At 46.6% G+C, this 14,878-nt stretch overlaps 1 long non-coding RNA gene across 2 annotated transcripts; it reads left to right on the top strand.

Annotated features, from left to right (window-relative positions):
• The first annotated feature begins 51 nt into the window (after positions 1-51).
• LOC145429172 (uncharacterized) lies at positions 52-3,745 on the top strand. 2 transcript variants are annotated; one of them, XR_013909388.1, is made up of 6 exons: positions 52-182; positions 724-749; positions 1,060-1,967; positions 2,236-2,332; positions 2,706-3,096; positions 3,174-3,745. It is a non-coding gene; the product is annotated as an uncharacterized LOC145429172 (long non-coding RNA). The 2 variants fall into 2 exon arrangements; XR_013909387.1 differs by lacking the exon at positions 52-182 and having other exon boundaries at positions 606-749.
• Positions 3,746-14,878: the final 11,133 nt, after the last annotated feature.

The raw sequence follows: 14,878 nt of genomic DNA, 5'->3' as shown, positions 1-14,878 counted from the left end.
ACCTCCAATTTGACTTTGTGTAGGAGGAGAAATGTTCTGTTTTGTTTGCATTCACTGAGTCCAGGAGGTGCTGTCCAGAGAGTCCTCCCTCTGAGCTGCAGTCTGGGTTTCCTGGAGCTGCTCTCCATCTGGCAATATTTAAGAATCAGCGCTCAGCAAGTTAACTCAGAACAGCTGTTAAGGTTCATAACCTCAGCTCTGTGCGATGTTTTCCATGTGGTTAGGGGTTATGTAGCCATGTTAAAGTTTGTTCCATTTGTTGTAGCCACGTGTTTCATATTGGGTTGTTCTAGCGATGTAACAGCGTGCAGGAGTTTAACTCCGTTAAATGTCATAAATTCCGTTTTCATGGATGCCTGGATGTTAAACTCAATTGTTACACCTGGTAGAGCAGAACGCTGATCATTTTATTAAAGATGAAAGACTTTAGACAGTTTTTCAACTCTCAGTAATGCCATAGTGATCGTTTGATATATGGACCTGCAGCGGAGTTTAGACCCAGACACGGCTAGTGACGTCAAATTTACAAATTTGTCCTGGGACAAAGTGTAAATGTTGTCCCAGGGACATCGTGTAAATGTTGTCCAAGGGACATCGTGTAAATGTTGTCCCAGGGACATCGTGTGATAGCTTGTTAATAATGGAATGAAAATTATTGATTGTTATTAACTTGTGAAAAAGAAGTGTAACAAATCCACATGTTATGTTCTTACACCCTTACAGAAACTGTGACTCCTTCACAATGTCAGGTAAATGTCAACTCAAGTTGAATAATCAACCAATCAAGCCTTTTTAGCCTTTTTACATGCAATGTTACACGTACAACTGTCCCTGGGACATCATGTAGAAGTTGTCCCAGGGACATCATGTTAAAGTTGCCAGAGACATACCATATGAAAGTTTAGCTTCTTTTAGCCCCTGTTTGTTTTATATTATATATATATATATTTTTTTTTAATATTATATTTAATATTTACATTGTATTGCAAAAAACCCCAAAACAAGTTAAAATGAATTAATTATTATTGACTAATTAAACCTTCGTTATTTTTCCACCAGAAATGGACGATAAAATTAGAAGAAGTGTTCTGAATGACGAAAAAAAAGAACTGGAAAAGATACACAACTTTGTGTGCATGTGTCACAATGCCAGGAGGACCCATTCAGTGTTGTGTTAGAAAAATTGAACTCATTAACCCTTCATGGACATTATAAATGTTTAAATGTTGCCTCAGGTAAAGACAGGAAAAGAGACTATTACAAATTCAACTGCATCAGAGCTGGGAAAAAAGTCGAAACAGCTACAGAGCAGTGGGCTGTAAGGCCTATGTTTCATTTAAAGTACTCAAATGTTGGAAAGACCACACAGTCATCGTGCAGCGTACATATGATAAGCATGATGGGCATGATCCTTCGGACACAAAAGACGCACATTTCAACAATATTTCCAGTGATTTGAGGAGGAAGATTGAGGAACTGCTTTCCCTTGGAACTAAGCCAGCCATCATACTAACCGAATGTCATAAATGGGCCAAAGAACATGGACACAGAGATCTTCACAACAGAGAGCATTTTGTCACACCACGTGACATTGACAGTGTTAGAACCTGCATGATGAGGAAGAAGCACTTTAACTGTGGAGACAGTCAATGTGTACATACCTTACTTAATGGAAAACATCAAGAACATGTTCTCTTCTATCAACCATACACATCTGACCAAGAACTAATGATTGTTTTGCAGACACCTGTAATGAAATCAAACATGGAGAACTATGCAAAACAGTTAGCATTTGTTGACACCACGCACTGCGTTAACCAGTATTCATTTCCCTTATTCACACTTGTTGTAAGAGATGATCATGGGCATGGAGTCCCTGTGGCCTATGCTATTGTCAGCAACGAAAGTCAGAAAACCCTGGAAACTGTTCTTGGAATAGTTTGTGAGCATTTCCCAACTTCCCCGAGGTAAATAATACATTGACAGCTATTAATTTTGAAATAATTCCTTTTCAAAAAAGTTATAACATGCCAGAATCTAATGCTATAGCTGCAGCATGGGCTGCAAAAAACTTTCCTTTCCAGTTGTTAAAGTTATTCCTATAGGCTGTATGCAGTATTTTATACATCTACTTGTGAGTTGAAATGTTTAATTTGGCATTGAAGTGGTGCTTTGAGATAGCAAAAACATTTTCATACTGTTTAATCTCATTTAGTGTTTTCTTTTTTTCTGTAGAGCATTTATGGTTGACAAAGACTTTGCGGAAATAAATGCTTTGCAGAAGGTTTTTCCAGAGTCAGCTATCCTTCTATGCTGGTACCATGTCTTGCAGGTAAACCACATTGTTTTCTTTTCACATTGTCTAAGATGCACCTGAAACACATTTTTACAACAGGGTCCTGTTGTTATGATTTGCCTCATTGTGATATTCACCTACTCAGGTTAATGAATATAAAGGGATAAAATGTTGAGTGACTTTGTCCATTCATTTAAGACCACAGTGCACTCATCTTCTGGTGGCTGCTTCCCAAAGCTCTTTTTGACATTTAAAAATATGTTTGCCTGGTTGATTTCTGTAATGCACAGGTCCTCTTGTCCAGTGAGTGACAAAGTTATTTTTGGATGTCAGCTTTCTTTTATGCTTTTTGTACAGCTGCTCCTCTGTCTCTCTCTCCAGATGAACTTTTTTTCTCTTACATTCACAGGCTGTTAATCGATGGCTTTCAAAATCAGAGTCCGGGGTCCATGGGCTTTCTAACACCCAAAAGAGAAATGAAATCATTTCTTTCTTTTGTAAGCTGAAAGCTTGCACTGTCACGGTCGGACGGCCCTTTCCGGACGACCCTGCTTGTGTTTATGTTTTCTGTATGTGTGTTTGCTTCTCCCTCCCTGGCCCTCGGGGTTGTTTACGGAAGTGCGCGCCGTGGGAGAGGTGTGTCCTGGCGACTGTCGTCATTGGGAGTCCCTCTTCGCTGTTGCCGGCCCACTTGCAGCTGATTACCTGACCAGTGGTTCGTAATCATTCCTCCAGGCTAGAAAGGGGTATTTAACCTGGACTCGCGGCGACAGTCGACGTGGGATTATTACTCCGAACTGGTATAGTCTGTGCGAGCAGTGTGAGTGTGTTATTCGGCTAGCGTGTGGCTAACGCTGGATTTTCCTTCTTCCTCCAGGAGGGGCGAGCGGAGAAGCGAGTTGGGGAGCACACACACTAAGGGAGTTACTACACGGAACGCACTGGGAGCAAGGGACGAGCACGATTGGAAAATTGCACTTTTGAATGGATTGTTGGTGTTTCTACTCTGGTCGAAAGAATCCACGCTTCGTACTGATGTCCACAATTCTTTTATTCCTCTCACAATCATAGAGCACCGTGAAAACTAGAAACAAGTAAAATAATATCGATAGCACATATGATATTCATCTCAGCCACTTATTTCCTTTCACAAGGTGCACAAGTGTTAAACAAATAACAGCATAATGATTTTTTTACCGTGTACGCCTTGTAAAACCAGCAGTAGAAAAGTTGTATATTCCGAAAAGTCCGCCGTGTTACCGTTCTGTCTTGTCTCTCCCGCGCACAACTTCCGGTTCCCGCAACTCACAGGAAGTGACTACTTCACAATAATATTTTAACAGAAACATTTCTTATAAGCAGGATATATCACTGGATTCATAGATTACCTTTCCTACTGCAAATGTACACAAGCATGAGAAGCAAATAAAGAAAACAAATAGAAAACAATAACGATCTCAGATTCACTTTGGTGTTGTCATGGCAACCCACACAAACATTTCAGCGTCAGCTACACTCCCACCAATTACCTTTGATTATTACAATTGAGAACGTAAATACACTTGCATTTCTCATTATATCAATGGTAATTCCCAAGCACCATGTTGTTGTTTTAAACATTCTTGCATTGACATAAACAATATTCTTTTCTCAACAAATGAATTCAACAATATGAACAGTAGATTTTACATCTCCATAACATGTGCATGAAGTACAGCATAATGACAACTTCTATTTTAGAAGGGAAATCTAATCAATGAATGACATTTTTCCCATTTAGCTGTTTTTCACCAGGACCACTAATTTCTGAATGGGTCTCTGAATGATTGAGGGTTGGACGAGGCGTTCGCCTCCCTTTCCTAACTTCCGATCACCAGTCTGGATTGTCACCTTCCGTACAAGTCCATCATCATCCTCATGTGCTTCCACAACCCTAGCAAGTTTCCATTCATTGCGAGGAACATCTTCCTCTTTGAGAATCACAATGTCACCCACCTCCACATTACGTCTTGGTGTATGCCATCGCTGTCTCAGAGCAATATTGGCCAGGTATTCCTTTCTCCATCTGTGCCAAAATTGCTCAGTCAAATACTGTACCCTTCTCCACCGTTTCTTAGCATACAGGTCCTCCTTGACGAATTTACCTGGAGGTGGAAGTGGGACTGAGGATTTCATGGTGATCAAGTGGTTTGGTGTGAGTGGCTCCAAGCTTTTGGGGTCATTGATGTTATCAACAGTGAGTGGGCGGTTATTCACGATGCACATAGCTTCATAAAGGAATGTCCTCAATGAAGCATCATCCAACCTTCCCACACTGCAGGCAAGGACTGTGCTCAGTACGCTTCTCACTGTCCGGATTTGACGCTCCCATGCGCCTCCAGCATGACTAGAGTGGGGCGTATTCATCTGGAAGTCGCACTGATTTTCTGCTAGGTATGCAGTCACTCTTTCCTTATCAAGTTCTTTCAGAGCCTTTGCCATCTCGTTTCTTGCCCCCATAAAGTTAGTTCCCTGATCGGACCTAATGTGCCTAACAGCTCCACGAAGGGCAATGAAGCAGCGCAAGGCATTGATGAATGCGTCAGTCGTCAAATCCTCCAACATCTCTATATGCACTGCCCTTGAGCAAAAACATGTGAAGAGGAGGCCGTACCGTTTTTGATCTTTGCGACCTTGTTTGGTGTGAAAAGGACCAAAGCAGTCCATACCACAATAAGTGAATGGTGGTGTGGGATCAACACGGTCACTAGGTAGATCTGCCATCCGTTGCTCCTCTGGTGGCGCGCGGGCTCTCCTGCACTGTACGCACTGCCTGATGTATTGGGCTACAGCCTTACTTCCACCAGTGATCCAGTAACCATTGGCTCTCAGGGCATTGAGGGTTTGTCCTCTGCCTTGGTGTTGTATCTTGGTATGATGGTGTGCAATGATGAGGTTTGTAACAGCACCATCTTTAGGAAGGATCACTGGGTGTCTTAACTCAAGAGGCACAGATGCCTTCCTCAGTCTTCCTCCTACTCTCATTATGCCATCTTGGAGAAATGGGTCAAGCTGAAAGAGTTGGTGGTTGCAAGGCAGCCTTCCTAGTTTCTGGCTGAGTGTGTTTAACTCCTCTTGAAAGGCATCTTGTTGTGCAAGCTTGACGAGAGTCTGTGCAGCTTGCTTTCTCTCTTCCACGCTTAAAGGCTCAGCGGTCCTGATCCTCTTTGCCAGCCGCTGGATACGAGCAATGACGTTGACAGCTGTAGTCCATCTTGAGAACCGCAGCAGATGCTTCTGGATGTCAAACTGCCTTGCTACATCAACCTTCAACACCTGAGTAGTCCTCACCTCTGGGTCTCCCACCAGCAAATCTGAAGTAGCCTGTTTTGTGGCTATCTCTCTTTCCCATAGAAAGCTGGGACCAGAGAACCAATTTGACTTGATGAGGTCAGCTACTTTGAGGCCTCTCGAGGCATGATCAGCAGGGTTTTCTCCTGTGTCAACATAGTACCATTTCCGTGCATCGGTGGTTTCTCGAATTCTCTGCACGCGGTTTGCCACGAACACATGGAACCTTCTTGCTTCATTATTGATGTAACCAAGCACGACCTTTGAGTCTGTCCAAAAATATTCGTCATCAACCTTGAGTTCTAGCTTCTCTCTTAACATGCTGCTCACAGATGCCGAGGTTACTGCTGCAGTTAACTCAAGTCTCGGTATGGTAACTATTTTGGTTGGTGCAACCCTCGCCTTGCCCATGACCAAGGAGCAGCATACCCTTTCTCTGCTTACCACTCTGATGTAAGAGCACTGGCCATACCCTTGACTGCTTGCATCAGAGAAATGATGAAGCTCGACTCTTTGAATCTCGCCAAGGCTGTCAGGTATGAAGCATCTTTGAATTTCAATTCTTTCCAGGTTCTCCAGATCCTTCATCCAAGTCTCCCACCTTAACTTCAAGCCTTTGGGTAGTGGCTCATCCCACCCTGTGCCTCTCTGACACATCTCCTGCAGCACTCTTTTCCCTTCAAGAATGACTGGGGCTAGAAACCCCAAAGGGTCATACAAGGAGGCCACAATTGAGAGAATCCCTCGGCGCGTTGCTGGTTTCTCCTCAAGTGACACCTTGAAGGAGAAGCTATCATTTTCAACATTCCACCTTATACCTAGCACTCTTTGAACTGGTAAATCCTCGTGATTAAGATCAACATTCTTTACCTCCGTAGCACGCTCTGCAACATCGACAGAGTCAAGGACCTCTCGGCTGTTGGAGAGAAATTTGTGAAGGTGCAGCTTTCCTTTGGCACACACGGCTTGGGCTTCTTTGACCAGTTCAATTGCCTTACCCACCGACTCTACACTTATGAGACCATCGTCGACATAGAAATGTTTCTGGATGAAGTTAGCTGCGGAGGGGTACTCTTTCTCACATTGGCTGGCAAGGTGCTTCATGCCATAATTGGCGCAGCCAGGGGATGATGATGCTCCAAACAGGTGAACCTTCATGCGGTACTCTCTGGGTTCAGAGTTTGTGTCTCCATTTTCCCACCAGAGAAACCGCAGGTAGTCTCTATCATCCTCGCTCACATGAAACCTGTGGAACATTTTCTCCACATCACACATGACTGCGATGGGATGTTTACGGAAGCGGCACAGCATGGCTGTTAGGCTATTTGTGAGGTCAGGTCCTGTTAGCAGATGGTCGTTTAAGGAGGTGCCTTCATACCTTGCAGAGCAGTCGAAAACCACTCTGATTTTTCCTGGTTTTCTGGGGTGGTAAACTCCTTGGTGTGGGATATACCAGACTTTCCCCAGCTCTGCTTGGTTTTCCACTTTCTCTGCATCTCCATCCTTGAAGACACCTTCCATAAATCTCACGTAGTCTATTTTGAATTTGGGATCTCTGTCCAGCTTCCTCTTTAGATGCTTCAGCCGTACTAACGCCAGCCCTTTGTTGTCTGGGAGATGTGGACGTGCTTTGAAAGGGAGAGGCATCTCCAGGTGACCATCCTTATTTTGTTGGATTCTGTCTTTCAAGATCTGCAGGAAGCAAATATCTTCTTGAGATATGCTTCTGTCACCAGGTTTTGTGTCTGCAAAATCAGACTCCAGGGCCTTGATGACAGCAAATGGTGTTATGGGTGGCACCTCTCTGACAGACACTCGATGACAAAAACCAGTCACATCTTTAGCCTGCACACGCTGTGGTGCGCTTCCCACAATGCTCCAACCAAGATCCGTCTCAATAGCATAAGGCTCATAGTCACCCCCAGTGACGACCCTTCTTGGAATTAACGCTCTGGAGCAGTCGTATCCAATCAACAATCCAACACCACAGTCCATCAACGGGGGTATCTCCTGGGCCATGCTTACAAGGTGTTTCCATTTGTTGGCTGTCTGGCAAGTGGGAATATGTGTGCGGTCAAGGGGAATGAAGTCCCTTGTGTAGGCTGGAGGCAAACTGATGGAAACATTAGAGGAAAATCCTCTAACTTTGAGTTTGCATACTCTTTGACTCTTCACGACTGAGTCTCTCCCCATCATGGTGGAAAGTTTAAGTTTCACTGGTTCCATTGTTGCTTGTAGCTTTTCGCACACCTCCTGATCAACAAATGTGTGACTGCTTTGAGTGTCCAATAGTGCATACACTAGGGTTTCAGTGTCCGGAGCACTAAGTGTTGAGATCCACACTGGGACTATCATTGATGTACTCCCACCTTCACCTCCACTCACACAACATGATAATGACAACATACTTTCTTCAACTGCGCCTTGTGTTGATGCTGCTGTAGAACGATCTTCATGCAATGGCGTTGGGTGACTCTTTCTGCATATGCCACACATGGCCCTGTTCCTACAGTCTTTAGAATTGTGACCCTTTCTTAGACATGCAAAACACAACTTATTTTCAAGTATGCATTTTTTCTTATCCTCTACAGACATGTCCATAAGCCTCTTGCATTTATGTATGGAATGGTTCTCACTACAGCAAATACACTGGCCATTATTGGAATTTTGTGTTGGTGTGGTCCATTTCTTTGGTTTCCCTGCATCTCCCAACTTGATTTCACCAGGGTCAGATTTGGCGGTGGAGCTTGATGGAATCGGGGGTTTCACATTTGTGGCAAACGTGTTTGCTTTTGAATGCTTCATCTCTCTTGCTGGTGCCTCTGCAGAGTGCCTTAAGGCATGTAAGGATGACACTGGATTGCATGCGATGCGTGACTCCTTAGAGATAAAGGAAGCAAACTCATGAAAGCTTGGATAGTCATTGCCCCGATCTAGCTGCTCTGTGACATAACGGTTCCATCTAGATGTCACCCAATCAGGAAGCTTGACTAGTATTTTCTGATTCTCCTCACAGTCGTTAAGAACCTGTAAGCCCTTTACGTGAGGCATGGCATTACTACATGTTTGGAGGAAATCACTGAAATCTCTTAACTTGAGATATTCCTTTCCACCAATCTTCGGCCACCCATTTAGCTTATCTCTGAAAGCCCGCTGCACTACAAAGGAATGGCCATATCTAGCATTTAACCTATCCCATGCTTGTTGATAGGCTTCTTCATCTTTTCTGTAGAAGCTGCCTTCAAGAGAGGATTTTGCCTCACCTGCTATGTACTTTTGCAGGTAGAATAGCCTGTCTGCAGGGTCAGAGCATCGTCTCTCTATGAGGGCTTTGAAGCTTATGCTCCATTCTGTAAACTTCAGAGGATCGCCCGAGAATACAGAAGGTTCTGGAGTTGGCAAGCGAGTAAGAGCTAATGACTCTTGTAGCGATTGGACCAATGATGTCTCTTTTTGCACAACCTGCCGTTCTTGATCTGGGATGTGGTGAGCGAAGGGGTGTGCATCACTCACTTTGCTGAATGGAGGACTGCGTGTCCCATCCCTTCCCTCTTCTTCAGTGTAGACATTTAGCTTTGCCTGAATTACATCAATGTCCCTCTGATTTTCAAGTTTTCTCAACTGCTGACGTTGAGCTTCGATGGCAGCTTCCATATCAATTTCGGCTTTCTTTGCAGCCAGCTGAGCAGCCACTTCCGCTCTCATAGCTGGAATGCTAGGTGACTCTGAGAGATGGTTAGAATTGTGACAGCTGGGTGCAGTAACTCTGGAGGCTGTGGATCCATATATGGACCTAGCATATTCATTATCAAGTAGCATGCGTAACCTTGATCTTTCCGCCACCGTGTCAAACTCACCTTCATCTTCAGTCAGACGTACTCTCATCAGCTGCAGCAAGTCGGCCGTCACGGCTGAGCATGCATCGATCTTTCTTCGAAATTCTTGACTTGGTGAGGTTTGGAGTCGAATTCTGTCATACTGTTCCTTTAATTCAGACTCAAGCTTCTCAGCCTCATCCATCATATCATACATGTCACTCTCAGAGCATACTTGCTTTAACTTTGTGCGAATGTCTCTTACGTTGCTTTTCCATTTCTCGTATGTTGCTTTGAACCTCTTCTCCTTTTGAGTTAACTCTTGATCTTTCAGTTCCTGCATTTTTGGCGTTAATCGCCTTTCACGAGAGGATTTTCTTGTTTTTGTCTCAGATTTCTCAGACACTACACTTTTTTCCTCTTCCAAATCCCCTGCATCTTGTACTTCTGACATAACATCAGGGTGACTATGACCATCTTTAGACATTTTCAGACTTTAAAGGGGGTATCTTATGAAGAGGACAAGATAACTAAGGTAATTACAAGAATGGATGTAATAGGCGGAGAATTATTAAAATTAACACAAAGGAACCTTAGCTTAGATTCTTACGTATGACAGCAAATAAATTTTCAGTTTCAGCCTTCATGAAGCTTGCAAGCAACAGGTAAGAAAACAACAATAATTTCCAGAACTTCAACAGATTGTCCTTTTTTTTTTTTTTTTTTTTTTTTGTTTGTTTGTTTGTTTGCTTGTTTGTTTGTTTGTTTGTTTTTACACAATCCGAAATTTGAACACTATTAATTCCTTGTCCATTACAGCAAATTTGTAGCTCATGTTCTATCCATCAACTCATGAGGCATAATAACTGCGCAATATAGCCTGAGGACTCACGCTTTAGCCTGAAACCGCTTCTTGGAGTGTCCGCTGAATCTGCAGCTCCTGATTGGTTGTCACAAAATGCAAAGCAACGTGTCCACTGAAGCCTGTAGCTCGCTGCAGGATGAGAAGCAACCGAGACCTGTAGCTTGCTGCAGGATGAGAAGAGCTTTGCACACCGAAGCCTGTAGCTTGCTGCAGGAGGGGAAGCGCGTTTGCAAACCGAGACCTGTAGCTTGCTGCAGGATGAGAAGAGCTTTGCACACCGAAGCCTCCAGATGGATTGGGACACGTTTTCACTGTTTCTACTCTGGTCGAAAGAATCCACGCTTCGTACTGATGTCCACAATTCTTTTATTCCTCTCACAATCATAGAGCACCGTGAAAACTAGAAACAAGTAAAATAATATCGATAGCACATATGATATTCATCTCAGCCACTTATTTCCTTTCACAAGGTGCACAAGTGTTAAACAAATAACAGCATAATGATTTTTTTACCGTGTACGCCTTGTAAAACCAGCAGTAGAAAAGTTGTATATTCCGAAAAGTCCGCCGTGTTACCGTTCTGTCTTGTCTCTCCCGCGCACAACTTCCGGTTCCCGCAACTCACAGGAAGTGACTACTTCACAATAATATTTTAACAGAAACATTTCTTATAAGCAGGATATATCACTGGATTCATAGATTACCTTTCCTACTGCAAATGTACACAAGCATGAGAAGCAAATAAAGAAAACAAATAGAAAACAATAACGATCTCAGATTCACTTTGGTGTTGTCATGGCAACCCACACAAACATTTCAGCGTCAGCTACAGTTGGACTTGTCTGTTTCACTGTAAATAAACGCACTGTGTTTCTGTGAGCAAGAACCGCGCCTGGGTCCCTCTTTTCCGTGACAGAATAATCCCACCACCATGGACCCAGCGGATTCTGCTTCACGCCAGCTGTCTATCCAAGCGGAGGTTTTGGAGCGACACGAGGAAATGCTGAAGCACGTTTCAAAGGAACAAACCGCGCTTCTGCAAGCCATGACAGAGCTTAAAGGTATGTTGATTTCCTCACCTAATACGGCTCCAACGCAGCCCGCCCCTTCGCTGGAAGCCGCGGCAGCCTGCCCGCTTCCTCCTTCACCTCCACCGCGGCAGCGAGAGTACTCACTCCCCGCACCTGAAAAATTTGACGGCGAGTTGGGGAGGAGCCGGGGTTTTTTGACGCAATGCTCTCTTGTGTTTAGACAGCAACCTTGTGCCTTTGCCTCTGATTCTGCTAAAATCGCTTATTTGGTGCAACTTATGACTGGGCGGGCGCTTCAATGGGCTCAGGCAGTTTTAAATACCCAGCCCTCTGTGTCATATGACGTCTTTCTCAGCAAGTTTCGCTGTGTGTTTGATAAAGGCGCTAGCTCGGATGCTGCAGGTCATCGCATGTTTTCTCTGAAGCAAGGTAGGAGGAGTGTTGCTCACTTTTCCGTGGAGTTCTGGATCCTGGCAGAGGAGTCGGGCTGGGAGGAGAAAGCACTGCGTGGAGCCTTCCTCAACAGCCTTAAATGGCGGCCATCTAGCCTCCGTCACACATCGCACTCAGGAGGTTACACTCATTATTTCGGGAAATCACTCTGAGAAAATCAGTTTGTTGGTATTCAAAGCCCCCCACACCCCACTGGTACTGGGATTTCCTTGGCTCCAACATCACAACCCCCAAATCGACTGGGCCAAAGGGTGTGTAACTGGCTGGAGCACGCGGTGTCATGAACAATGTTTACTTGCCGCTGTCCCGGACAATCCCGGGACCGCCTCTGCGAAAAGCTCCTCACCCCCCGACCTTTCCTTGGTGCCCGCCGACTACCACGACCTCGGCCAGGTATTCAGCAAAAGTAAGGCGTTGTCTTTGCCCCCACATCGGCCTTACGACTGTGGAATCGACCTACTCCCAGGCGCTCCCCTGCCAGCAAGTCGGCTCTACAGTCTGTCTAAACCGGAACGCGAGACCATGGAATGCTACATAACGGAGTCTCTGGTCACAGGCATTATTCGCCCATCTACTTCGCCTTTGGCAGCAGGATTCTTCTTTGTAAAGAAGAAAGATAAGAGCCTGCGTCCCTGCATTGACTTTCGAGGGCTGAACAAGATCACTGTTAGGAATAAATATCCACTCCCCCTGCTGGCCTCGGCATTCGAACTATTACAGGGGGCAGTCCTGTTCACCAAACTGGATCTTCGGAGTGCCTATCATCTGGTTCGCATCCGCAAGGGTGACGAGTGGAAGACGGCTTTCAACACCCACCTGGGGCACTTCGAATACTTAGTGATGCCCTTCGGTCTCACTAACGCCCCTGCGGTCTTCCAGGCCCTGATTAATGATGTGCTCAGGGACTTTATTAACCATTTTGTCTTCGTGTATCTGGATGACATTCTGATTTTTTCCAGGTCGCAGACTGAGCACATCAACCATGTCCGTCTGGTCCTACGGCGCCTATTGGAGAACCGCCTTTTTGTGAAAGCGGAGAAATGTGAGTTCCATGTGGAAACTGTTTCTTTTCTGGGTTTCATTGTGGAACAGGGGCGTTTGCGAGCTGACCCGGCCAAAGTCAAAGCCGTAGTGGAATGGCCTATTCCCAAGACCCGCAAGGAGGTGCAGAGGTTCCTGGGCTTCGCCAATTTCTACCGCCGCTTTATCAGGGATTTCAGCAAGGTAGCACTTCCTCTAACCAACCTAACTTCTCCTAAGTTGTCTTTCCAGTGGTCCTCCGCAGCCCAGCAAGCGTTTGATCGGCTCAAGCACCTGTTTTCCTCGGCTCCGGTCCTCGTCCAGGCGGACCTCGGCCGGCCTTTCGTCGTCGAGGTGGACGCGTCCGATTCGGGCGTGGGGGCGGTTCTCTCCCAACGGATCGACTGCAAGTTGCATCCCTGTGCATTCTTCTCCCGCAGGTTGTCTCAGGCCGAGAGAAATTACGATGTGGGCGACCGGGAGTTGCTCGCCATCAAGTGGGCCCTCGAGGAATGGCGACATTGGCTGGAGGGCACTGAGCAGCCTTTCGTGGTGTGGACGGACCACAAAAATCTGGCGTATCTCAACGCCCGACAAGCCAGGTGGGCATTGGTTTTTACTCGTTTTCACTTCTCCATTACTTACAGGCCCGGTTCTAGGAACACTAAGCCAGACGCGTTGTCGCGCCAGTTCGCACCCGTGACCGATGAGGAAGGAAAAACCCATCCTGCCCCCTACCTGCATTGGGGGTGCACTAACATGGGAGATTGAAAAGGTAGTCTGGGACGCCCAGCGACAGGAGCCTGACCCTGGCACGGGCCCGAAAGGGAAACTTTATGTTCCGGCCACAGCGCGTAGTCAGGTCATTCACTGGGCGCATACTGCCAAGTTTTCGTGCCACCCAGGTAAAAATCGCACTGTCTCCTTTCTACGACGTTTGTTTTGGTGGCCCTCTCTTGTTCTCGATGTCCAGAACTATGTTGCGGCATGCCCGGTGTGCGCACGGAACAAAACCTCCAACTCACCTGCTTCTGGCCTCCTGTGACTGTTACCCACTCCAAAACGCCCGTGGTCGCACATCGCCCTGGACTTCGTCACCGGCTTGCCTCCCTCTGCAGGTAACACCTCCATTCTAACCATTATTGACCGTTTTTCCAAGGCCGCCCACTTCATTGCTCTGCCCAAGCTCGCTTCTGCCTTGGAGACGGCCCAGTTACTGACGCAGCATGTGTTTCGGCTCCACGGCATACCCCAGGACATCGTTTCCGACCGTGGCCATCAGTTCACCTCGCGGGTTTGGAAGGAGTTCTGTGCAGAATTGGGAGCTCAGGTCAGTTTGTCCTCCGGGTTCCACCCCCAAACTAATGGTCAGACCGAAAGGGCCAATCAAGAGCTGGAGGCCATGTTGCGTTGCGTCGCATCATCGAACCAAGCGACCTGGAGCAAGCAGTTGGCCTGGGTGGAGTATGCCCACAACGCAAGCACGTCATCAGCGACTGGACTCTCGCCCTTCGAGGCGTCGCTGGGGTATCAACCCCCTCTCCTCTCCATCTCTGAGGGAGAGCTGGCGGTTCCCTCGGTCCAGCACCACCTTAGGCGCTGTCGTCGGGTCTGGCGGGCCACGCGCGCAGCACTCCTGAGAACGGCCGAGCGGAACAAGGCATTGGCGGATCGCCGTCGCACTCCTGCTCCGGATTATCAGGTCGGCCAGCGGGTGTGGCTCTCCAGCAAGCACATCCCTCTTCGGACTGAGTCCAAGAAACTGGCCCCTCGGTCTCTTGGCCCCTTTGCCATCCAGGAGGTCCTGAACCCGGTGACGGTCCGGCTGGCCCTTCCGCCTGCTATGAAGGTACATAACGTCTTCCATGTTTCTCAGGTTAGGCCCGTCCGGACCAGCCCTTTGTGCCCGCCCCCTGGGCCCCCACCACCCGCCCGGATTATCAACGGTGCCCCGGCGTATTCCATTACTCGCGTAATGGATGCCCGGCGCCGCGGTAGGGGCTTTCAGTTTTTGGTGGATTGGGAGGGGTACGGTCCGGAAGAACGTTCTTGGGTGCCGCGGTCTGCC

This window comes from Astatotilapia calliptera, chromosome 6, assembly GCF_964374335.1.
Source record: "Astatotilapia calliptera chromosome 6, fAstCal68.1, whole genome shotgun sequence".
Lineage (NCBI taxonomy): Eukaryota > Metazoa > Chordata > Actinopteri > Cichliformes > Cichlidae > Astatotilapia > Astatotilapia calliptera.
The sequence above is the reverse complement of the archived record's forward strand: the minus strand, read 5'-3'. Positions and strand labels throughout refer to the sequence as shown.